The 26,881-nt window shown below is 43.7% G+C and overlaps 1 protein-coding gene across 2 annotated transcripts in view; it reads right to left on the reverse strand.

The window, feature by feature from the left end:
• Positions 1-26,881, reverse strand: part of plxnb1.S (plexin B1 S homeolog) — a 118,670-nt gene that overhangs the window by 72,102 nt on the left and 19,687 nt on the right. Inside the window, exon 2 of one of the 2 annotated variants that reach the window (XM_041561765.1) lies at positions 19,744-19,968. The exons of the other annotated variant lie outside the window; for it this stretch is intronic. The gene's annotated coding sequence lies outside the window, so the exon portion shown is untranslated. The remainder of the gene's footprint in view (positions 1-19,743; positions 19,969-26,881) is intronic. 2 annotated transcript variants of the gene reach the window in all.

A 26,881-nucleotide genomic window follows, 5' to 3' on the forward strand; every position in this document is an offset into this window, starting at 1 on the left:
CAGATAGCTAGAATCTCAGCTGCCATAAAGCAGGACAGGACTGCTGCTTACAATGGGGATCAGATAGGATCTGTGCAGCCACTGGGACAGAATGGTATGTTATACAGATAGCTAGAATCTCAGCTGCCATAAAGCAAGGTAGGACTTACAATGGGGATCAGAAAGGATCTGTGCAGCCACTGGGACAGAATGTTGTTCTGTTATACAGATAGCTAGAATCTCAGCCATAAAGCAGAACAGGACTGCTGCTTACAATGGGGATCAGATAGGATCTGTGCAGCCACTGGGACAGAATGCTCTGTTATACAGATAGCTAGAATCTCATCTGCCATAAAGCAGGACAGGACTGCTGCTTACAATAGGGATCAGATAGGATCTGTGCAGCCACTGGGACAGAATGCTCTGTTATACAGATAGCTAGAATCTCAGCTGCCATAAAGCAGGGCAGGACTGCTGCTTATAGTACACATGTCAGGTGCATGTGCAAGCTATTTATTTTGGAAGTATTGTTCCCCTTTAATTACAATAAAGCCTGTATCCACTAGATCACTGGAGCGGGTCTGGGTCTGCGCTGTCGGGTAGAAAAAGTCAAATCGGCTTAGTGCCTAATCAGAGTGATGAGCGCTTTATCACCCTGCAACATCTGTATAAAGTGCTGTGGGCCATTAGCGAGGCCTCTAGGGACAGGAGAGTTCCCAGGCTTTAATAAATGGTAATTTCATTATGTTGGAAGCCAGGCTCAATTATAAAATGGGCAGTGAAGGCCAAAGGTAAAGCGCAGGGGCTGTGATTTACAGTTTGGAAGAGACGGGGCAAGGTCGAAGGATAATTTAATAAGTGCAAAGCACAAGTGGAAGGGAGTCTTGTAAAGCAAACGCGTTGTGTTGTTAGGCTGGCCGTGTCTATCGAACGCAGGGCAAACGTATTGACATCTTTTAATTGCATGAAAGGGAAAGCTCAGAGCTGAACACTCTCCAGAGGCTTGGGGGGGGGGGGGAATGCAGGAACCAAATGGGCAAACTGCACGCCCTTTCTGCTGATTCTGAAGAATTCCCGAGCACAGGAAAGCAACATGTCAGCTCCCGTTCACATGTACTGATTCAAGTATGCAGAGCTTTGGATAAGCAATGTATTAAATAAAGGAACACTCAACCACACTGAATAATATGTATAAATCCCAGTCTGCTATGCTTTTTATATAGGAGAGATTTAGGAAGCATTTCTCTTCTTGTCTACTATAACTGTATAATTATTAACTATTTACTCTAAGCATTAATGCCACCCCACCCATTCACCCATTCACATTTAATAAGCTGACATAACAAGTGTCCCAGATATGATGGCTAATACATCAAATAATTGGAAGTTGCCCTTTAATCCTAGTTGTGCATTATATTAATGGGGGGAGAGAAGGAAATGCAGAGGATTAAAGCCACGTGCTAATGGCAAATGCATATTTTCCTTTCCAATTGGTAGTTCCCCTTTAAATGATGCAGACAAAATGTTTAGACAATCTGCAATTGGTCTTTTTGTGGTTCTTAATCTGGCCGCTAGGGCCTAATTCACCCTCGCAACCAGGCAGTGGTGTGAATGAAAAGCTGGAAGTTGAATAGCAGAGGCCTGAATAGACAGGTGGATTGTTGCTGAGGTCACCGACCCCCATTTTGAAAGCTAATAGCTTAAAAATGAGGACCAACCAAGCTGATTTAAAGTTGAAGCATTTATGACACGAAGGAAGGTCCATTTATGGCAGCACAGAAAAAACAGTACTGGTCTCAACTACGAGAAATGGGCAATTGTGCCCGATTGGATTAACATATGGCAACCAATCAACAATTAGCTTTGACATGTCTAGTTAAAGTCAGGGATTGATTGCTATAGGTTAGCAGAGCCAGTCCTTGCACCTGAGGCCATACTACTTGCCACAGTGCCCTCCAAAAATGAATGTAATTAAGGGCAAATACTGACGCAATTCATTATGGTACTTGCGTCTAAGCACGCTCCTGCGCTTACGCATGGTTTCCAATGCCTCCATTCCGCCTCTTCTGATGATTGGGATGCCACTGAGCTACTGACGCTTGGAGACCCTGGTGCTGCTGACACCTTGGAATGGGTGGTCAGGGCAGGATTTACATAGCAGGCACCCCTAAGACCACTGACGTTCATCACCCCTGTCCCATCCCTTGTATTTTCATCATTGGGACCGGAGCAATGGGGATTGGCGCACAGGAAAAATTAAATACTATTGTATCTTCTGCGCATGCCCAGGCTTTCAGTACCAATGTGGGTTTGGTTGGGCAGCATGCTGCCCCCTAAAATCCTGCTGCCCTAGGCTCGGGCCTTGGTGGCCTCTACACAAATCTGGGCCTACATGTTGTAGTTCTAGCAGTGTATGGGTCAATAGATGCATCAGACTTTGCGTCCAGCGTATCGGATGCAAATGCTGCTTCGAACGTGCGTTCTGAAAATGATACACCCCAGTCTAGATAAATACTAGACAATCTTGCACCTGATTTGTGTCAAATTGCAATTGTGCCCACGGTACTCAGCGTCTTGTGCAGAGCTGTCTATAGGGGGCTTCTAGTAAGGGCCACTCTCTGCACATAATGGGGCCCTGTATAGTTTATAAGCTGTAGGGCAATAAGGCAGCAATGGCAACAACTTTATATTGGAGTTACTCAGTGTGTTGTTAAAGTTTGGACATTTCTACTCCTCTGTCTATACCATAAAGGGATCCTGTCATAGGAAAACATGTTTTTTTTTTTCAAAACGCATCAGTTAATAGTGCTGCTCCAGCAGAATTCTGCACTGAAATCTGTTTTTAAAAGAGCAAACTGATTTTTTTTTATATTTAATTTTGAAATCTGACATGGGACTAGATATATTGTCAGTTTCCCATGTGCCCCCTGACATGTGATTTGTGCTCTGATAAAACTTCAGTCACTCTTTACTGCAAGTTGGAGTGATATCACCCCCTCCCTCCCTTACCAGCAGCCTAACAACAGAACAATGGGAACGTAAATCTAATATAAGTATTTCAAAAAACAACTAGACTTGCTGAGTAATCATTGAAGACGTTTCACTACTCCGAGCAGCTTCTTCAGTTCAACTGACTGGTGTGGGAAGTTCTCGGCATATAAACTCTTCCACTAAACCAATCACAACGGCCCATTGTAACTCTTCAAGGGAATGACATCTGAAATTCACAGAGGTGTAGATTCTGTGTAGTTACTGTGATAGGATTACTAATGTGTCACGCAACTCCAAGAAACAGGTATTACTTGTGAGAGTTGCATGAATGGATGTGTGAAGTTTTCTGAATCCGCCGGGGTACAGATGTTAGAACAGCATTGTATGTAGAAGACAGGTGGTGTCGAAGGCCCCCGCCTCTGTTCAAGGATGGTTTCACCACCTTGAAATGAGTTGCCTCTTTCGAACCAGCGGTCTTCTTTATCCAAGATTCGGATATTGCTGTCTTCAAAGGAGTGTCCCTTGTCTTTTAGGTGTAGAAAGACAGCTGAGTCTTACCCTGTAGAGTTTACCCTCCTATGCTGAGCCATTTGCTTGGTGAGCAGTTGTTTTGTCTCCCCAATGTATAGATCTGTGCACTCCTCGCTATACTGGACTCCGTATACCACACTGCTTTGTTTTTGGTTAAGTGTTGGATCCTTTGGTTGTACCAGTTTTTGTCTCAGTGTGTTGCTAGGTTTGAAAAACACAGGGATGTGGTGTTTGTTGAAAATCCTCCTGAGTTTCTCAGACACTCCAGCTACATATGGGATGACTGTGTCGCCTACTATGCGTCTCCGGGCGGTTATTTCTTTTGGTGTTCCTGTTGGGATTGGTTGCTGCTGTTTTGACAAATGGGAAGGTAACCAGTTAACAGCTCTCTGGTAGATCTAAGAACAGCACTCAATAGTATAATCCAGATCCCACTGCGACGCATTCAGTTACATTGAGTAGGAGAAACAACAGCCTGCCAGAAAGCAGTTCTATCCTAAAGTGCTGGCTCTTTCTGAAAGCACACGACCAGGCAAAATGACCTGAGATGCACCTACACACCAATATTACAACTAAAATAAATACACTTGTTGGCTCAGGAAAGAAATGTTATATTGTAGAGTGAATTATTTGCAGTGTCACCAGTGTCATTTAGAAATCAAAAAAGAATCCCATGAAAGTGGACCTGTCACCCTTACCGTAAGATTCTGCTGCTAGGCTAATGGACACTTGTGAAAACCTGCACTTGTTTTTTTTTTTTTTTAAATCAGTTTTTCCGAAGATATAGCCAATAATCATGAATGAATGAATCGACTCCGCCTCTATATTAGGCATAGAGGAATCTCCTAGTTATCCACATCATGGCTCCTTTCAATCCACCCTCTCCAGTTCAAGGTAAGAATCTTGCATATTTCAAATGAGAATATGCACACGTTACTCTGCAAAAGACACGTGTGTATATTGTATTGTATTTATTGAGCATGTGCGAGACTTGGTGGTGCAGGACCGACGTCATCGAGAAAGATGGAGGATCAATATGGAGGATCAATATGGCGCCTTTCTCCCCTGAAAATACAGCGGCGGATTGTGGGCTCACGGATGCACTCACAGAGATAGCTGAGGTCTATAACAGTTTTTTGGAAAATGCGCTTTGCATTTATTAAGGTGTTTTTTATATTCATGAGAGGTGACAGGTCCACTTTAAATCTGCCCTGCTCTCAAACCCCCACCCACCTTCCATTATCTAACGGTGGTTCACCTTGAAGTTAACTTTTAATTCGTTTTAGAATGGCTAAATTTTAAACAACTTTTCAATTCATCTTTACTTTTTTTTTTCCGTTTTTTGGATTATTTGCTGACTTGCTCCAGCTTTCAAATGGGGGGTCACGGACCCCATCTAAAGACTTTGTAAGGCTACGCATTGATTGTCATCGCTACTTTGTTTTACTCATCTTTCTATCCAGGCCTCTTCTATTCATATCTCAGTCTGATTCAAAGCAGTGAATGGAAGCTAGGATAATGTGGATCCTAGCAACCAGATTGCTGAAATGGCAAGCTAGCGGCTGAATAAGAAGTTAAATAAGTCAAAAACCACAAATAATAATCAATTCTAAGCAATTACAAATTGTCTCAGAATATCACTCTCTACATTATACTAAACGTTAATATAAAGGTATAAACAACCCCTTTAAGCACAACTCTGAAAACGAATGCCCCCCAGACTGAGCAGCCGAGTTCTCCCCAACATTCACACCCTGCACTTGCCTCTTGCATTCTGATCGGGGTTTATTCTCTCTGCTTCTGCCTGGGAGAGGTTTGTCAGCACGGCAATGGGAACTGAGAACGAGGACAAAAATAAATAACTGGGGAGGGGCTCTAAAGTGCGACTCGCAGCCTATGACTGCCCAAGGCAAGCTGGTTCCATGTGGTATATGATACCTCTCTCAACCTCACACACCCTGGGACTAACCATACAGACATGCCCACACCTCATGGAGATCCTTGGCTATCACTCACACTCTGTACTATGATATTTATTTGGGTGTTGCCCCTTACGCCCCTGCTGGGAAAAAACTGACAGGGAGTGAAACAGAGAGAGGAATAAACTGACAGAGAGAGTAAAATAGAGAGAGAGGAATAAACTGACAGAGAGAGAAAATAGAGAGAGGAATAAACTGACAGAGAGATAAATAGAGCATTCAGACTTTCTTGCTATCTCTCTCTCTTTGAGTACTCCAAGCCTTTCCCTGGTTATTAGAGGCACCCTGGCATAAAATATGAGACATTTTTAAGCAACACCAGTGGTACATGTTTGATGTAATATTTATGGTGTGTATTTCAATGCTTCCAAAGGGCATAATCTTATTATAAAAGAGCTTCTAACGGAGCACTTGGCAATGCAATGGGCACCAAACCAATTAAACATCATACACAGGACATGGTGCCTGTACCTACCTCCACTCACTTCTACTTGCACTGAATTCCAATAAGGTGGGAGCACCGTACCCATATGCTACATGAGGTGCAAGCGACCCAAGTGACACCTGTATATAACACCTGCCATTGACCAGAATGTAATGGTGCCGGACACCGTTCACCAAGAGAACTGAGTATATGGAGTTTTTCCATTGTGTCACGGGTGAATGCCCAAGCCCTACAATACTGGAATAACTTGGTCTTCATTATTTACGCTTTGTAGTTTTTTGCCCTCTTCTTTTTCTGACTCTTTCCAGATTTTTAATTTGGACCCTAGCAACCAGATTGCTGAAATTGCAAACTGGAGAGCTGATGACTAAATAACTGAAAACCCACAAATATAAAAAAATGAAAACCAATTGCAAATTGTCTGAGAATATCACTCTCTACATCATACTAGACGTTAACTCAAAGGTGAGGCATCCCTTTAAAGACCCCACTCTCTGTAAGTTACTACAGCCCACACAATCCAATGGGCCTGATAGGGATTGTTTTGGGGGTGGGACAGGGAGAACCCTCAGCAGCAAAGGGGCCCCTTGGGGAAACAAATTGCAATAACAATTATTTAGGACTCCTTGAACTCACTGGCAGCCATAAATCTCAAGTGTCCAGTAGGAAGTGACTTTTTACGGTCTCCACCTTTGCTGAAAAAGCACCAGCAGCTTCTATATAAAGACTGGGGTAAGAAAATCAAGTAGGGCCTTAGTGTGCACCCACCAGGGCAGACAGACCATGCAATTTGCACCAACAAGGACAATGAGCTGGGTAAGCTCCCCCAGAATCCATCAAACACTCCCTGTTATTATGAGGGAAGTGAAGGCAAATGCTTTAGTGGTGCCGGAGCTTCCCTGTGGAGGTGGGTTGCATTTACTGATGGGAGAGGCTGATTTATGCACTAACGTACTTGGGTGCACTACTTTGTATGCTGGAGGCAGTTCAGTCTCCGCATCTGAGATACAGTCGCTTGTAAATACAGCTGATGTTTATTTATAAGGGCGAAAGTGTGTTGTAAGAAATGGTTTTGTAGCATAAAGAGGTCTTTTAGATAGAATTTGAGACACTGTATTAGGGATGAATCAAATACACTATTTTGGGAATCATCCAAATCCCAATCTGAACCCTAATTTGAATATGCAAATTAAGGTGATGAAGGGTTCAAAAGAACCCCACACGGATGAAAAGTTGCGTGATTTTAAGGATTTGGATTCATTTTGGCCAGGCACTTGTATTTGGCAGAAATACGAATCCTGCTGAAAAAGGCTGAACACCAACTGAATCCTCCAGTCAAGCCAAGACTTTTTCCCTTGTACCACCAATCATTTTGCTTTCAGGCTAATGTCCAGTTTTGAACAGGGAAGTAGGGGCCCAATCATTGTTTTCAGAGATGCTGACCCAGATCTGAGGTAATCCTGGTGCATCTTGGCCACCCCCCCCACACACACTTTTATTTATCTATGCCCTATCCCACATAGGTCATGCCTCTGTCCTACACCAATAGCTTCCGAGGATTTCGAATGCCATGCCTATACTTTTTTAAAGGAGTGGGCAAACAGAAATTTGGGAGCAAATTACTGCCCCACTGCTGTCTGGTTGATACCATCACTCCACCTATTGATGTCATTGCTCTACCCACTGACATCATAGCTCTGTCTTTTCACATTACTGCCCAAAGCACTTACTCTACGGGCCCATCCATACCAATCCCTGGATAGAATATCTAGATTCAGAAGTTGGCAACCCATGCTACACTTGAAGATCCACTTTGATGGAGAGGTCATCAAATGAGCAGATATTCACCCAATTTGGCCACTCAGGGCCTAATGTGACCCATTGCAATGTGCTGAAGCCAAACATTCCATGTGCTAGAGTCCTGCGCTGGTACATTTTTTTGAAACCCTGACCCAATCCATACCCGCACCCCGAACCCGCAATTTGACCCGCATGTTCCCGCTACCTGACCCGCAATAGGCCAACAAATTTTCCGACCCGGGGGACACTTGAAACCAGAAGTGACGTCACATTTGCCCGACAGTGAGGTCACTCTGGTGCTGAATCTTCCCCAAAAAACTATAAAAACTGGAAGGACCACAAGGGTGGGTGGGAGGCATCAAGGTCAAACCTTTGTTGGGTACCCAGCCTGGTTACCCACAGACTGCCCGCACAGCCAAGGAATTGGGGACTTTTTGCTAGAAACCAGACCACTTTGCGGGTATTCTGAGGGTACCAGACCCGATGCAGGACTCTACCATGTGCCAATGCCATTAGTTAGTCCCCCAAACTATGCAGATAAATACGGTTTCCCATGCAGAATAACCTACGCCAATATGTCTGAACATAAACCGAAAGCCAAGTTATAAGCCAAGGAATATTAATCCTTTAGAACCTTATATACTGCATATTCTCTTTAACCTTAAAGCTCCAACAAATTCACCCAATGACTTATTTTTCCTGCCGACTTGAGAGTGTATTGAAGCAGGAAATGGTTTGATGGGAAGGTGACTTAGAAGTGAAGCAAGTGGACACTGTGTTCAGTTCAGCAGCAGAAAGGGGTCATTCTGAACCCCCCGGCACGGCACAAACACAGAGCTTAGTGTGATGAGAAATCCTTAGGAGTAGCCTTACTGCATCCAGAGCCAAAGTACACAGGGGCCAACAGAAGCGCAGCGTCCCCCAAACACAGCGGGCTGGGCCCTTTCCATGAGACACGGCTCTGTAGCAGGGAGGAACCATGGAAAGAAAAGCTCTATTTAGTCAGCACTGCCAGGGAGAGGTGTGGGGAGACACCAGCAGGTATGGAAAGAAACCGAGCAAGGAACACAGAATTTGTCTGTTTTTCGTCTAATTTTCTTCGCCTTTATTTTCTTCAATCCTGATTAAAGGACTTGTGGCACTGACGGATCTGCAGTCTAGGGGGAAATTCCTCGGCCTTCGTGCCGGCAGGTAGCGGTGGTAGAAAGGGTGCAGTGGGGGCAGAATCTGGCACAGACAGATGCAAGTCACTGGTTTCATATGAGAAAAGTTTATGGAGCACAAGTCGGATATTCCAGAATGCATCACACTCTAACAGCTGGGGCCGGAGGCAAAAAGGACTTTGCACCATCATTTTTAGGAAACAGTATTGGCGTTCCTTCTGCTGTTGAAACACAACTCCTAGCACCACCAGACTGCCAAATAAATGTATCTGTATACTAATGAAGCACAGGTCGACTTTTTGTCTGTCCTACCCCTCAGTAAACCCAAACTCAACCTGAACTGCAGAGCCATCATTGCTCATATCTACAGCGATTTATAGGCACCCTAGTTACTGGACCCAATTGCTTGTGATATCACCCCTATATATTATTATTTATAATGTCCAGGAGCTAAAATTACAGTTCAGCAACAACACCTTCAGACACTCTTTTATCGTATATTATATGTTCGTTTCTACCCAAAACATGCCCTTTCCCATCAATGACCCCCATTCGTCTTCTGTGACAAGAGCAGGAGAATCGCGGAGCAAATCGAGGCACCAGAGGGAGAGCGCTAACAAATGGCTGTGACCTTCCGAACAGTCGGACAACCGGCACACGTGAGCTGCATAATAATATACTGAAACACCTGCAACAGGGAGATATTATAAAGGGCAAAGGAAGTAAAATCAGAACCTAAAAATGCCAATGCAACCAATCGGATCTTGGCTTTCAAACGGCAGACCAGTTAATGCCACCTGCTGATTGGTTGCTATGGGCAAGGCTGAAACCAGGCAGAAGAGGAGGAGAGGCACAAGCCTAGGGCGCAACAGTGGGGGGGGGGGACACTAGGTATAAAACTCTTTTATCTGCTTACCTCTACTTCAGCCCTGGGTGATGGAAACATAGGTCCATTGCGCTGGCACATTTTAGAAGTCACTGGGGCTAATTTATAAACTTCGCACAGCGCTGAATGGTTGTCACAGTGAACATACTTGCCCTGTGCAATGTGTGCAATGCAAATTCACAAAAAATAAAAAGACAGGAACAGCAGTGAAATATTTTAGCGTACCCCCTACTGTAAATGATAAGGATATTAGAAGTCACTGGGGGGTTCTGTGACCATATAAAGGCACAAGGCTGCAGGCTGAGTTATACAGGGAACTCTGAGTATCACTCATGTATTATAAGGGATAATGTACCCCCTACTGTAAATGATAAGGCTATTAGAAGTCACTGAGGGGTTCCGTGACCATATAAAGACACAAGGCTGCAGGCTGAGTTATACAGGGAACTCTGAGTATCACTCATTTATTATAAGGGATAATGTACCCCCTACTGTAAATGATAAGGATATTAGAAGTCACTGAGGGGTTCTGTGACCATATAAAGACACAAGGCTGCAGGCTGAGTTATACAGGGAACTCTGAGTATCACTCATGTATTATAAGGGATAATGTACCCCCTACTGTAAATGATAAGGATAGTAGAAGTCACTGAGGGGTTGTTCTGTGACCATATAAAGGCACAAGGCTAAAGGCTGAGTTATACAGGGAACTCTGAGTATCACTCATTTATTATAAGGGATAATGTACCCCCTACTGTAAATGATAAGGATATTAGAAGTCACTGAGGGGTTCTGTGACCATATAAAGGCACAAGGCTGCAGGCTGAGTTATACAGGGAACTCTGAGTATCACTCATTTATTATAAGGGATAATGTACCCCCTACTGTAAATGATAAGGATATTAGAAGTCACTGAGGGGTTCTGTGACCATATAAAGACACAAGGCTGCAGGCTGAGTTATACAGGGAACTCTGTGTATCACTCATGTATTATAAGGGATAATGTACCCCCTACTGTAAATGATAAGGATAGTAGAAGTCACTGAGGGGTTCTGTGACCATATAAAGGCACAAGGCTAAAGGCTGAGTTATACAGGGAACTCTGAGCATCACTCATTTATTATAAGGGATAATGTACCCCCTACTGTAAATGATAAGGATATTAGAAGTCACTGAGGGGTTCTGTGACCATATAAAGACACAAGGCTGCAGGCTGAGTTATACAGGGAACTCTGAGTATCACTCATGTATTATAAGGGATAATGTACCCCCTACTGTAAATGATAAGGATATTAGAAGTCACTGAGGGGTTGTTCTGTGACCATATAAAGACACAAGGCTGCAGACTGAGTTATACAGGGAACTCTGAGTATCACTCATGTATTATAAGGGATAACGTACCCCCTACTGTAAATGATAAGGATATTAGAAGTCACTGAGGGGTTGTTCTGTGACCATATAAAGACACAAGGCTGCAGGCTGAGTTATACAGGGAACTCTGAGTATCACTCATGTATTATAAGGGTAGAATCCCTGTGCACCAGATTACAGTGGCAGCAATTCTGCTCAAAATTCTGGGAAAAAATGATTTTATAATATACTGTATAAAACACAGGCAGTATCTTTAACAACGTAATGAGAGAACTCTACAGTATTTGATTTCCCTTTACAGTGACAACTCTGTAAGTCGCAGCAGCTTCATATAATAGTAAATTACGGTTTAACATGGAAATAGCTTTACACTTTGAAGTCTCACATTCCATGCGATGTGCCTTTAGATCTGCAGAACCTGCGCGCTTCTGCATCAATATCCCATTTATCCCTGTGAGTCAGAAGCTGCAGTAATATGATATAATGCACAGCGGGAGGCTGACAGTGATACGATCTATATGAATACGAGGCACACGGGCAGAAACGGGGTCAGAAACCAATACATTTATACACCTCCTAATGCACCAGGGCCGTATACATAAGCCTTAAGCTGGTTGCTTTAACTAAAACAGCTGATCTTTTCATTTCTATTCCATAGATGGTTCATGTGATGATTTCTAATCCGACTGACCTAAATACATCTCCCATGCGCCATTCCCGTGCCCGCTAATCTGCTGCAGCACAATCTCCTTATCTCTGGATCCCTGTGCCTGATTGAGAAATCAAGAAATGCATTGTGCTTTCTATGGCAGCCCCTAATAACTCACGGCTGTACCACCACCACGTTCCTACGAGCCCCATGCCTGAAAATGTGCCGCACAGATTATTGTAAAGCTCCACTGGTTATGAATTATGAAAATAAACCTGTTACAGAGCTTCTTCCATGACTGAGCGGCTGGGGCACGGTATTAAAAGCAATTGCTTCTTTTTTTTTGCCACGACTAAGCACTATGGCAGCTCCCACTCATACCGGTAACACCGGTAGGCAGTAGGCTTTACTGAACTTTTCCTCCCATTGGCTGCACCCAATATTAGTGAACTAGTCACCTGTGCTGCTGCTGCCTTACCTGCAATGACTGGTAATAGGGGGGAAATGAGCAATTATATCGATGATAAAGCAGCACACAAACAGCCACATTTAGGGAGCTAGCACACGGGCAGATTTGGGGAGATTTAGTCGCCTGGCGACTAATCACCCCTTCTGCGGGGCGACAATCTCCCCAAACTGCCTTCCCCCTGCTATAATATGAAAACGCCAGCGCCAATGCACTCGCGGCGCTTCAATTACCGAAGTCGCCCGAAGTTTCCTCGTGGCTAAATCAGGCGACTAAATCTCCCGAATCTGCCCCTGTGCTTGAACCCTTACAATGAGCAGGGGAAAAAGGGCCGGAGCACTAGGGGGTAGGTGCAAATTACCCTCAACACTCACACCCCTGCTCACTCTCTGCATTGCTGGGTTTTGCAGCTTGTGCTGTACAGGTATGGGACCTATTATCCAGAATACTAGAGACCTGTGATTTTACAGATAAAGGATCTTTCCGTAATTTGGATCTTCATACTTTATAAGTCTACTAGAAAATCATATAAACATTAAATAAACCCAATAGGCTGGTTCTGCTTCCAATAAGGATTAATTATATCTTAGTTGAGATCAAGTACAAGGTACTTTTTTATTATAACTGGATCAATGCAGGTGCTGCTAACTTAATTAATTATTGCGTTCCACTTCACTACTTCGTCGTTTAACTTTTACATTTATATATTTACAGTACAAACGCTCACCGAGTTTAGGATATGGTTTGGGTCCTATTGCCCCAAACCCGTCTCTTACTTTAACTTAAATACAATCACAGAGGTCAGGGTCACTTAACGCTCTCTGTTGGAGGTCCGGGTGCTGCGTCCCAAACGTAGCTTGGGGAGAACACTTCACTTTATCATTGGACGCGCAACTCCAGGAACTCCTCGGACGCGGTGTAAAATCAAAGAAGAAACTTTATTTCATATCAAGTAACACCTTACCTTTACTTGATGTGAAATAAAGTTTCTTCTTTGATCTAACACCACGTCCAAGGAATTCCTGGAGTGCGTGACCAAATTGCAATGACTGTTTTATTATTACAGAGAATATTGAGATTATTTGGATAAAATGGAGTCTATGGGAGACGTCTGTTCCTTAATTTGGAGCTTTCTGGATAAGGGGTTTGCGGATAACGGATCCCATACCTGTAATGTATAGTACACCCCCCTTACCTTTGCACTCCCCAAATCACAGCACTTTGAACTCCTGGACACAAGGGGGCAAATTCACTAAGCGCTGAACGCTAGCATTACTTCGCTAGCGTTTGCATTTTCGTTACTGCGCAAATTCACTAACGAACGCTGGCGTAGTTTCGCTAGTGTTACATCGCACCCTTACGCCTGGCGAAGTTTCGCTAGCGACGTAACTACGCAAATTCACTAACGCGCGCAGTGTACTGAACGCTACCTTTTACGCTAGACTTCCTTCGCCACCTCAGACCAGGCGAAGTGCAATAGAGTAGATAGGGATTGCTTCAAAAAAAGTCAAAATTTTTTCTAAGTCCCAAAAAACGCTGGCGTGTTTTCTACATTATGGGTGATAGGCTGAAAAAGATCGAAAATTTTTTTGGGGCTCCCCTCCTTCCCCCCTACATTTCCTGACTCATGGCAACTTACCTATACAGTGGGCACATGTGTAGGGCAAAATAAAATTTTTATTTGATGTTTTGAAGGTTTTCTAGGCATTTGTAGTGCTGATACGTATTTCTCCATTGAAATTTGAATTTGGCGCTGTATGCAAATTAGCCTTCGCTAGCGTTACTTCGCTTTACTTAGCGAATCAACGCTAGTGCAACTTCGCAACCTTAAGCTACCTCTGAGCACAACTTCGGATTTTAGTGAATTTGCAAAGCGCTGGCGAAACTACGCCTGGCGAAGTGTGGTGAAGTTACGCCTGGCGCAACTACGAATCTTAGTGAATTTGCCCCAAGGTGTTCAAGCACCTAGAGTATCATTCCTGGCTTGTTGGAATGATGAGCAAGCTTGGAGATGCCCATGCAAACCTTGTGTCCTTTTCCATTCCAGGAGCTCATCCTTCACCTTCTTAAAGGGTGGTTTACCTTTATATCAACTTTTAGCATCTTATAGAATGGCTAATTCTAAGCAACTTTTCAATTGGTCTTCATTTTTCCTTTTACTATAGTTTTTCAATGATTTGTCTTCTTCTTCTGACTCTTTCCAGCTTTCAGATGGGGTTTACTGACCCCATCTAAGAATGAAATTCTCTCCTTTTCATATTCCAGTTTCTTATTCAAATCAATGCATGGTTGCTAGGGGAATTTGGACCCTAGCAACCAGATTGACGAAACTGCAAAGCTAAATGTCTCAAAAACAAATGAAAAACAGTGGCAAATTGTCTCAGAATTCCACCCTCTACAGCAGTGGTCCCCAACCAGTAGCTCGTGAGCAACATGTTGCTCTCCAACCCCTTGGATGTTGCTCCCAGTGGCCTCAAAGCAGATGATTATTTTTGAATTCCAGGCTTGGAGGCAAGTTTTAGTTGTATAAAAACCAGGTGCACTGCCAAACAGACTCTCCTGTAGGCTGCCAGTTCATATAGGGCTACCAAACAGCCAATCACAGGCCTTATTTGACATCCCCATGGACTTTCTCATGCTTGTGTTGCTCTCCAACTCTTTTTACATTTAAATGTTGCTCACAAGTAAAAAAGGTTGGGGACCCCTGCTCTACAGCATACTAAAAGTTATGGTGAACAACCCCCTTAATAAGAGTTTTGGGACCTCCATATCCATCTGTGCATGTATCCACCTCTTTATTTAGGAGCCATGCCATGGTCTTCCAAAGAGAAAGGGTTAATGTCCCAAAGCTCCAGTGCAGGATTCCACTTGGATCCCGTTCAAAAAATAACCGTATTTTTTACAAAGACTTGGGTTTGTTGGAATCCTTCACTCGTTGTTTGGGATTAGACCTACAGAAGCAAATCCCACACAATATTCCCATTCATGGCATGTTATTTTAATCTTGGAGGTGGGTTTGGCAGGGGTGGGGATATTTTTCATTTCAGTTGTAAGTGACGTTTAGGATGAGGGTTTCATATTCATCTGCCTGTCTGTTGGCTGATCTAGATCAATCTGAAGGCAACACCGCGCAATGTAATTTCTTTCATAAAACACAAGAATCCCTTTGCTCTCAGTGTTGGTGCCGGGAGCACAGGGCGATAAAGGGATTTGGAATGAAAACCTTAGGAAATTAACAGACAGTGAAGCAGCCTCAAACCCCCGGAGTTCAAGACCTTGACCAACCGAGCCCCTCTAGCTAATAAGCTGGCCACCCACGCATAATGCCCTGCGGCCCCCTAGTTCTGCTGGCTTTGGCTCCTAGTTATACATCTTCCAATTATCTCAAAGTTTAACTTGGCCTTATATTTGTATTGTGATCAAACATACAGGGCAGGAATGGGATTCAAAGGCTGATACTTAAAGGAGAACTAAAGCCTCAAATAATGTCAGCGCTATTTTGTTTTTGGATTTATGGCACAGTAATGCTGCAAAGTTTCCCACAAGAGCATCCATATGTCACATAAAGGAATCTGCAAGTTGTACATCTAATGTAGCAATTTTAGTAACAATGTATATAGGGAGCTTGGCTTTCCTCAACTACAAGCTGATATAGCAAAGGGAAATTGGTGTCATTCACTCTTGCGGCTGCATCAACAGTGGAGAAAATGGTCCAGTATTTGCAATATCAGTCCAGATTACACAAAATGCCAACATTGCACTGACCCCCGAGAAGATGAACAGTCCCAGGCCAGGCCTGGTTTTACATTTTGGCACCACACTTTGGGGCAGATTTACTAAAAGGCGAAGTGGCTAACGCTACTGCCCACAGGAACATCGTCGATTTACTAATGGGCGCAGGCGGCAGTTTGCTTGCAAAAGAGACAGACGCTAGCGTTCATTCGCACCCAGGCAACTTTTTGCTCTGGCGAACGGACGTTACTCCATAAATCCACTTAAGTGCAGATTTTACTGAACGTTACCGCTGTCTCAGAGTTGCCTTCGCCACCTCAGACCAGACGAAGTGCATTAAAGTAGCTAAATCTTCCTCAATCTTCTGACACTTACATTATATTCTGTGAGCCAAAAATGCGTCAAAGTCCAAAAAAAACGCTGGTGTCTTTTCCTTTTTTCAGCCTGATTGCCTGCAAAAGACACAGTGGGCTCATGTGTAGGGCATTAGAATAACTCTATAGTCTTTAATAAGGTTCTCCGGACAAGTGTTTTAAAAAGTGTAATTTGTAAGTATATGGACCAACATTTTACATAAAGGCGTCCCTACAACTTTAACTTTCCCGCCCTATGCAAAGTGACCTGAACGAAGTTTCACTAGGCAGAAATGAACGCTAGCACATCTTTACTATTAAAGGAGAAGGAAACCCCCTGGGCGCAAAACCCTTCCCCCCTCCCCTGTGTTGCCCCCCCTTCCTCCTCCCCCCTGGCCTACCTGTTCCCCTGGGCAAAAGCCCCTAACTTGTTACTCAGCCCTCTGCGCAGGTCCTGTCCACGGAGTTCACAGGCGCCATCTTCTCCCATGCGATTTTCTTCCTGCTTTGACCGGCGTCTTCTGGCGCATGCGCAGTAGGAACATTTACAGGTACGGATCTACTGCGCATGCGCCGAATGTCACAAAGTTTTCCGATTTCACTTCGTGACATTCGGTGCATGCGCAGTAGATCCGTACCTGTAAATGTTCCTACTGCGCATGCGCCAGAAGACGCCGGTCAAAGCAGGAAGATCACGTGGGAGAAGATGGCGACTGTGAACTCCGTGGACAGGACCTGCGCAGAGGGGTGAGTAACAAGTTAGGGGCATTTGCCCAGGGAGACAGGTAGGCCAGGGGGGGGGAGGAAGGGGGGCAACACAGGGGAGGGGGGAAGGGTTTTGCGCCCAGGGGGTTTCCTTCTCCTTTAAATGCTTGCATTGCAGAAGTAACAGTAGTCGCCAGCGTTTGGCGCCCATGACAAAACTTGCATTTCAGTGAATTAGCGTAGTCTGAGCGTATTTGCGCCTGCCGATGGGTATGAGGCGGTCAATGGTGACAATTCGCCCTTTAGTAAATCTGCCCCTTTGATTGACCAAATCACTCGAAGGGAGATCCAAATATGAACTGATTATTATACTATCTACAACCCTTCAGCTACAACTGCCGGCGTGGGAAGCTGCCCCAGGAGAGGGGCCCAGCCAGAAGCAATACCAATATATTTTCCTTTAGTGCCTCGTAAGGGTTCCCAATGTGCAACGCAATATAAGAGAGTGGAGCAGCAAGAATAATAATGATTCATATCCATGAGCAATAGAGATTCTATTTACTGGTTTACTGCCTTCTTATGGCACCACAAATTGGATTGGTTTAATAGTAAGACCATAGAAAGGTTACCTTTTATGTCCCATGTAGTGAGGCATCCTGGGAAGCTCTCAGATAGGTTCACACCACATGAGAAAAGCTGTCTCTTACAAATAAAACATATTAAAGCAATATAGACTCTACAAACGTCCATGCCTGATACTTATATGTTATGTGCAATGTAAACGGGTGCCCTATCGCTCTATTTCAAACTGATTTATGTCTTGGGTCAGCTGTTGGTGTTAGTGGCAGGTGCCCAGTACTGATACTGTATATGTCATGTTCATTTATAAGGAGGACTATCTGATTGTGAACATGCACCAGCAGTTATCCCAAAGCAGATAGAGAATAACCGCAATTGAAGTGCATTACCTTCTGCCAGAAGAAACATGAGAAGGACCAGCAGATCCTCAGATTCAGGGAACCAATTGGGATATCATTTGGTCTATGTCTTTATGGCTTACGGCTTGATCAGACAACGTTCAGCACTATGTTTACATCTTGTCTCCATTCAGACATCTGTATCTTTCACTGAATCCTGTGCCATGACTGTTCTGGCTTGGGTGCTAAAAGGAATCTCTCCCCTTCTTATGTCGGCCATCTCTGGACTTTCTATAATCAGCAGGAGTAATTGGTGCTGTCAAGATCTGGGACAATGAGATCTGGAAACTCACATAGTGCATGCTATAAAAATGTATATTTTTGGGTACAACATGGTATCCCACCCAACTGTAAGACCTGACCTGCCGGCAACATCAGCTGTGGCATTTTAGGCAATTTCTGTTGTGCCACGCTGCATCAATATGAAGGTGACCAGTTGTCTACAGGACAGATCATGTTCAGTTAAGTTGGGTTGAAAAAAGTCCAAAGTCCATCAAGTTGAACCGCTCCAGACATTCCAAGTAGGGATGGGTGAATTTGACCCGTTTCATTTAGCCAAAAATTCGTCGCGCGGAGAATTTTTTTGACGCGCGTCTATTTATTTTGACGCACAACACCATACAAGTCTATGGGCATCATTTTTTGGGCGAAACAAGGCGAACAAATTCGCCCATCCCTAATTCCAAGCCTCAGTGAATGTGACATGTCATACATGACAAACCAATCACAATATGGTTATGAGGCTGTATTTGGGTGGCTGGAGAACAGCACAGGTGTCCGATTTGTGAGTTCAGTCTATCAGCCTTGCACGCTTCCCATCCTCATCCATTCCCAACAATAACAAAAAGATGCACTGAAGCATAAGGTAATTTAACTTCAATGATAAAAAAACATGATTCCTTCCCCGATGCCAACTGGTCTGTAAGATTCCTTTTCCCCATTGATCAAAGTTTAACCTTGAAATGCTTCAGCTGCAATAAATTTGAGTCTGAAGTTAATATCACACTGGACAACTTTCCAGCAGTGATTAAATGCCAAGGAGAAATCACCTAAAGTGTGATAAATTGCCGCTATGGATAAAGAGAAGCAAACAAGCGAATGTCAACTGTAACACTTATTTATGATCATGGCTAAACTCCTCTTCTCCCCAGAGCTCACCATGATGGGCTTGGGCCTCAAGCAACTGGTGGGGCCCTACAGTTTCAGAGCATCTAAGTCAGCCTTAAAAAGATGGATAAGCTTTAGTCACGTGCATTCCGCACCTATGGTGATTTCAAGAGTGATTGCTGCCATCTTTTTCCTCACTTAAAACCCTATACACATCCCTGCACCTATTTTCCTATTGAATCTACTCATGCACAGTTCTGCATACAGGCACCAATTGATAACAGATGGCTAACCAAAGGCGTCATTTATTTACATGCTTTGTGAGAACTGCAATTTTGGTTGCTTTCACCATGTTTTTTATGCACAATTCCAGAGTAATTAGCAAACGCATGGGGGATGTCAAATTCATGTCTATGCATGACTTTTAAGACACATTTTGGGTACTGATGCTGGCTACTAAGGGAACCCTGTACTAGAGAGCTGCATCTGGTCAGGTACCCTCGGAATACACGCAAAGTGAATGGGGAAAACGTTTCTGATTTCCTTGCAGGCAGTCCGTGGGAAACCTGTCTGGGTATGTGGCTAAAGTTTATTGATGACATCACTTACGGTTTTGCATGTCCCATGTTGGAAGGTAAATTGACCTACTGCAAGCCAGGTCTGGTAGTGGATCAATGGGGGGGCAAGTTGCAGATTGTGGGTCCGGGTTGCAGGTCACGGGTATGGGTCGAGTACAGGTCCCAGAAAATGACCACCGCCAGGCTCTCTGGACCTATCACCAGCTTGAAGGTGGCACTATCTCCAAGTAGCTCCCTACATCAATACGCCTCTTCCCTGCAATTCAGAACAGGAGGTGGGGTGGATGCTCCAGCAACAAGCACATCTGATGGAATGGAATTGAGCTTTGGACCAAGTCAATTCATGCAACAACTGCATCCATGTTTGTGCAACCACAACTGTGGTTGACAGTGTAGGTGAGCTCTTAAGTTTCACCTAGACAGATTGGGTTTTTTTTGTAAAAAGACAGTTATTTTATACTATATTGGCACCCAAGGGCTTCCCCCATGAGTATATGCCCTCAGGTGCACTCACATAAAATATAGATCAAAACATCGCAATTACACCACTGCAAAAAGCCTACACTGGCAGAATTTCCAGGTGAGAATTGTGCACTACCCCCCTCTGTACTCTCACATTCACTTGTTTTATAGGTGGCAATGAAGGGTAATATTGAGGCATTTTCATACATTTTACACAGTTTTGGGCACATTGCTGTCTTGGTGGTGCCCCTTGTACCATTGCCCTAAATATCCTGAATTATTTTATATTTTGAATAATGATCATAGATACAGTCATTGCTTCTAGAAAATGCCCAAGAAGTGGTATATCTGTTTATATTTTATACGTTGACTGCATTGCCCTCACCAGCAGAGGGGCCACAAGCAGAACAAAAAGAGGAAGATTAGCCTTGTCCAGCTATTCTCTCCGTTAGAAATAGAGATCCTGGCGTTGATTTTTTTCCTATACGCTGCCACCTGAGCCCTTATTATCTCTACAAACAGCAATCTGTCCTGCCAGCGGGGGACCGGGGAAAATTGTCTGATTAGAAAACAAATCCCAGCAGACGGCCACACGTGGAAGCAGATAAAAAGGAGCGCGTGTGTGAAAGGTACAGGGGATGGAGGAGACAGGAATCCCTAGTGTTTCATTCACATGCAGCACAAATTAAATGGGTATTGTTGCCATTAATAGATAACATTTATAGTTGGGCCTAAAACCAAAAAATATTTAGTGAAAAAAATATATTATTAAATTAAATGTCCAAATATTTACCTTATTACTAGAATAATGTAATTACATGTTTACTCCTCTGTGCCTTTTCTTACCAACCAGCAGTGGGATTTTCACTTAAAGAATCAGTTACACCAAAAAATGTAAGTGTTTTAAAATTAATGAAAATATAATGTACTGTTGCCCTGCACTGGTAAAACTTAGAAAGACTATTATAGTTTATATAAACAAGCTGCTGTGTAGCCATGGGGGAAGCTATTCAAGCACAGGTTACACAGTAGATAACAGATAAGTACTACTATAGTTTATATATATAGCTTTGCTAGGACAGGGCAACAGTACATTACAGTGTCATTCCTTTAAAACACTTTAATTTCTTGACGTTACTGTTCCTTTAACCTCACCATTACTGGCCTTCAAATTGGGATCCCCTTAAAAAGGGAAGCATTGCTGGCAACTGTAGCCGTGAAAAAGCTGGAGAAGAAATAGAATCAGTGAAATGAACAAGGACAAGAAGCCTACTGTATATATTGTTCTACAGCTGTTTCCTGTGAATATTCAGGTTGCGTCACTGGGTGGGGAATCCTTCGAATAGCAATTACACCCCAAAGAGAACAAAGTACGCAAAGTATTTGTCAAACTCCAAGCAGATTCAACAACATATTGGGAGAAATTATAAATATACACTGGGTATTTGCACACAAATTATGGTCTCTACAATGTACGCGTTGGTTGGAAGGTAGTGACAATGCAATGACATTAGGGATCTGCATTACAGAGTCAAGGAGGAACTGCTTCGTGAGTGCTGCTCTCACAGCTTGTAAATGGCCTTAATTCAGCAAACTAATGGGTTTCTAGACCTGTATATGCCTACAATGAATAATGAGGATAACCTGCAATATAGATCAGTAAGCACATTTGGATTACCAATATGCTGAAAATGCAGCACCCTAATGATAAATGCACCACTATATTTTTATTTTATAAATGTTGGCAAAAACCTACACAAACCTGCAAGGCATGAGGCCTTGGTTAAACAACCCTGCCTAAAAGCCAACAGGGCACATAGGCACAGTCGGTGAGATTAGTCACCCCAACCACAAATCTCCTCTTCTTTTGGGACGACTAATCTCCCCGAACTGCCTCCCCTGCCTTCCCGCCAGCTAAAATGTCAATCGGAACGGCACTCGGGGCGTTTAGTTTTCCGAAGTCGCCCGAAGTTTCCTCGTGAAGCGGTCCGAGTGCCTTCCCGTCGGCGATTTTCATTCTAGCCAGCGGAAAGGCAGGGGAAGGCAGTTCGGGGAGATTAGTCCCCTGAAGAAGAGGAGATTTGTCGAATGGCGGCTAATCTCCCTGAATTTGCCAGTGTGTCTCTGCCCTAAAGGTGCTTGGGATAATCTTATTTATTCTGCTTTATGTTCTTCACTACTATCTGAAGGCCAATTAGGTTGAGATTTGGGATGAGATCTATAAAGCTTGTATATCACTGGAGGTCCGAATGAGCTGATATAAAGAGAACTGGTGAGGGTGCAGCAGGAATTGATGGTGCCCCTTAAGATTGAATTTGAGGCCGTGTTTGGGTGACATATCATGAAGGTCAAATTAGATGGTGTTAGGTCATATGCATATATGTTCACAAAGGTATTCTTGGAAGTCCTGCCAGGAGACAATTTGGGGTGAAATTTTGGATAAACACTTATTAGGTACCCTGGATATTCCTGGCTGATACATTCATGTTCTCATATATATAGAACATTTATAGTACTGGTGCCCCAAACAAGCCAATCTACAGACATTTGATGAGGGAACAACAGAGATTTATGATGCCCATCAAGCAGGAACCTGAGGCCATAGTTAGGTGACCCAGCACAAAGGCCAGTTTGGATGGCAGTGAGATTTGAAATTGGACACATATTTGTTGCCATGGATTTTGCTGGAACTACATCAGGATGATTGATATGTCTGTGTTTTCATATATCTGATACAGGAATAGCATTGGTGGCCCAAACAAGCTAATCGAAAAAGAAATGACGAGAGAGAAAAGCGGGTATTTATCATGTCCTTCAAGTTTGGACCTGAGGCCATGGTTGGGCAACCCAAGGACAAATTGTAAGGCATTTGTGGCTACAGAACAGTACCTAGAAGACATAGGTCTCATCATGGAAGCACTGATATTTCAGACTGCCCAAGCAATTATTTTTCAGGGCCCTGAAGGTGACCTTGAAAGCAGGGGGGGGGACATTTATCCCCCGGCAGAAGGAGAATCTTTAAACGGGAAACATCGGAGCAGTGTAATGAGTCAGAAACGTGTCAATTTCCTTAGACTCCCAAGAGAGGGAATGAATACACAATTATGAGAGCGCAATCTGTACATCGGCTGCAGTCTTCAGCCAGAGAGAGAGTGAGGGGCAGGCCATGCCGAGAGGGGCCGCAGCTGGGCACAAAGCGCTTCTGTAAGTGACACACCACAGAATAATCCGTCCAGTTAATGCTGAGTAAATAGCCTTAATTGGTTGTTGAGTTTGAGGGGAGAAAAGTTAAATTTAACAACCACTAGACACAAGAGGATGATGATGACGTAGAAAGGCACAATCTAATACCTCTAAGGGCAGAGACACACGCTGCGATTCGGGGAGATCGGGTTAGAATGAAAATGGCTGGCGGGATGGCACTTGGATCGATTCGTTTCCTTATGAAGCAACTTCTGGCGACTTCGGGAAACGAACAGCTCCGAGTGCCATCCCGTCCGCCATTTACATTCCATTTGCCTCCCCTGCCTGTGGGATTAGTCGCCCCAAAGAAGAGGAGATTTGTCGCAGGGTGACTAATCTGCCCAGATCGCAGCATGTGTATCTGCCCTGAGCGTGGAAAATTGTTTCCCCCCCCCATTTTGGACTAAAGGCCACACGTAATAAACGTCACTAGACTTCATTAATTGGTCCCAATGGATATCCCCTTGAGGAATCCAAACAATGTTAATCTAAGAGTTTTTGATGGATAAAGAGGCGCGTTTTACACATACTAAGCAACTACGTTTGCCCTTGTTAGCTTTTCAGTAGTGAAAATGTCAGTGCTTTGCCTTGTGAATATTCTGGCTCTTTGATTGGATACAAATTGGGGGGCTCTGTGAACACTCGATTCCACTGTTTGGCTAGAGTCATGTGAGAATTACAATGCATTTGGTTACACAGGGGCGAAGAGCAAAAAGTGACATATCTTTGTGTACCTCCAAATTTTCCTGCATCAATAGACGCAATTTGGAGCGGGTGGGAGGGACTCACTGGCGTCAAATACGACTTTAGGGAAGGGCAAATAGTGTCTTTTGCTACAAGTCCCTTGAATGAATGCCGTCAATGTGAGCAACAGCAGCAACTTGTAAATGAGCCCTTATACATTTATACTTGAAAGTACAGATATGTCAATTGAAATGTTCGTGAGTTACTCGATTTCTCACCTGCCCCCAGTATAAAATTCCCTGTTTGTCATTACCCATGAAACTGACATCACAAAAAGGCCACCTTTCAGCCACGCCCACAATACCCCAGCATGGCAGCTGTCTATATACTATATATATATATATATATATATATATATATATATATATATATATATATATATATATATATATATATATATATATATGCGCAAGGGGGTCCCCTGTGATGCTGGCGAATCCTATTAACAGTTGATTATATCCTTCCATACCTCATAACTGTCCTGTTTATCGCGGGACAGTCCCGATTTTGACAGCTCAGCCCGCAGTCCTGGATTGCTACTGAAATGTCCTGACTTTCTCTTTGAGCTCCTGCACTGAACAGCCAGAAAAAGACACAAGGTTTCTAACTTAATTGGCTTTTGGCAGAGAGCCCACAATACGATGGCAGGTGCACTTAGATCATTTTGTAACAATTTAAGATAAGCATGTTTCTTGGGGAAACTGTGATTTGCAGCTTAAAGGGCAATTCCTCTTTATTAGCAAAACACATAAAAAGAAATGTGTTGAAACTTTCATAAAAAAATCTGCACAAAAATCTGCACAAAAGATGTGCTTGGCACATCTTTTAGTCCGCCCTTTCTTTTTCGGAAAAGGTTGGGAGGCATGTTCTTCCAATACAGTGGTAAGCATTGCCCTGGAGTCCAATTCCAGCCAGGCACTATCAATATGGGATCTGTGTGATCTTTCATGTGTGTGTGGTTTCATCTGTATGCTCGGTTTCTATTCCTCTCCCAAAACATACAGGAAAGTTAATTGGCTCCTGATAAAACTGACCATAGTCTGTGATAAAGACCTTAGACTGTAAGCTCTGCTGGGACAGGGGCTGATGGGAATACTGTATAATTTCTGTAAACATAAAAACACAAGATTTCAATGAGCCTTCCCTTATTATAGCAGTGTACAAAGTCCCTTGAGGCCTCCGCACGTTCTTTAATTTCATCCGATGCCCATTAATGATCTTCACGCGCGTCTCTGTCTATCTGAATAAAGTACCTTTGGGATTGATCCAAACACTGGAAATAATTGCCCTAATAGTAATAAAAGTGATAAACTGGCAGCTGTCTTTGTGCCAATATGTTTCCCCTTAACAGACCCGCACTGGTAGCCTGTATGGATCAGCTCTGTTAAATCTCCTATGAATTATACTTTCTCCAAAGACAAAATACATTAAGCAATGCCAAGTGGAGCAGGTTTAAGGATTAGTCCGATCATTCACTGGGACCCGCTCTAAACAGCACGGGGACCCAATTTTGTATCCCAACTCATACTTTAAAAAATCACCGACGCAGAACAAACCTCGGAAAATGATTTATTTATAAGGAACAAGTAGTCTATGGCACCTCTGAGCTGGATAATACCATTATACAGTCTGCACATGGGGGGTGAGGGGTTATATTCACAGGCACTTTTATAGAAGTCATTACAATTATGATGATCGTCTCTCAGCCGGTCTCCCCTCTGAGAATAAACTCATGCATATTTGGAACTGAATCTGCCCTCGGGGGGTAGCGCGGAGGAGCCCTGATAATGAGTTTTACCTGGGAAACCGAATGGCACAAATCCAGCAATCAATTCCCAAAGGTTTTCCTAATGCGGAGCCTTTGAGAAACACAGGCCTTTGTGTGTCAGGTGGGAACAGCTGTTTAAACGTGACCTCTAGCTTTCTGTCCTCACTCTCTAGCAGTAAATGGCACAGTCCAAGCACCGGGAATCTCTGAACTAGATGCTAAAGGAGACACTCCTTGTTGGACACATTCCTCAGCTGACAGGCTGACAAATGGGAAGCCTTTTGTGGTTTCGCTTTTTGTATATAATTGTAGTTTTACAAATATTCAATAAAGATACATTAAGGGTCAGGGCACACAGGCAGATTCGGGGAGATTAGTCGCCAGGCGACAAATCTCCTCTTCTTCAGGGCGACTACTCTTCCCGAACTGCCTCCCCTGCCTTCCCACCTGCTAAAATGTAAATCACCGGCAGGATGGCACGATTCGTTTTGCTTCATCGCCTGAAGTTTTCTCGTGAGGCAACTTCCGGTGACTTCGGAAAATGAATCGCTCTGAGTGCCATCCCGCCGGCAATTTAAGTTTTAGCCAGTGGGAAGGCAGTTTGGGGAGATTAGTGGCCCCCGAAGAAGAGGAGATTTGTCACCGTGTGCCCTGACCCTTAAGGAGACTAATTTTCACATGAGAGGGCCCCTATTGGTCCTCCTTGCCCAACAGCTCCATCTACAGTCCCACAGACCTGAAGCATTTTTTCAGCACAACAGGGTGAGCACCCTTCAAGTCTGGCTACGTAATTAATTATTCTGGCTCCCTGGCCGCTGACCAGAAGCACGTATATTGAATCATATCAGGTACCATTGTGCATGGCCCTCTTCAGCAAAGCCAAGGAGATACAAGGCCAGACATGGTGGCCTCAAACCCCACTGAGCTGCTCTTCAATTTCTCACTGAGTTCA

This window comes from Xenopus laevis, chromosome 4S, assembly GCF_017654675.1.
Source record: "Xenopus laevis strain J_2021 chromosome 4S, Xenopus_laevis_v10.1, whole genome shotgun sequence".
In the NCBI taxonomy this organism is placed as follows: Eukaryota; Metazoa; Chordata; class Amphibia; order Anura; family Pipidae; genus Xenopus; species Xenopus laevis.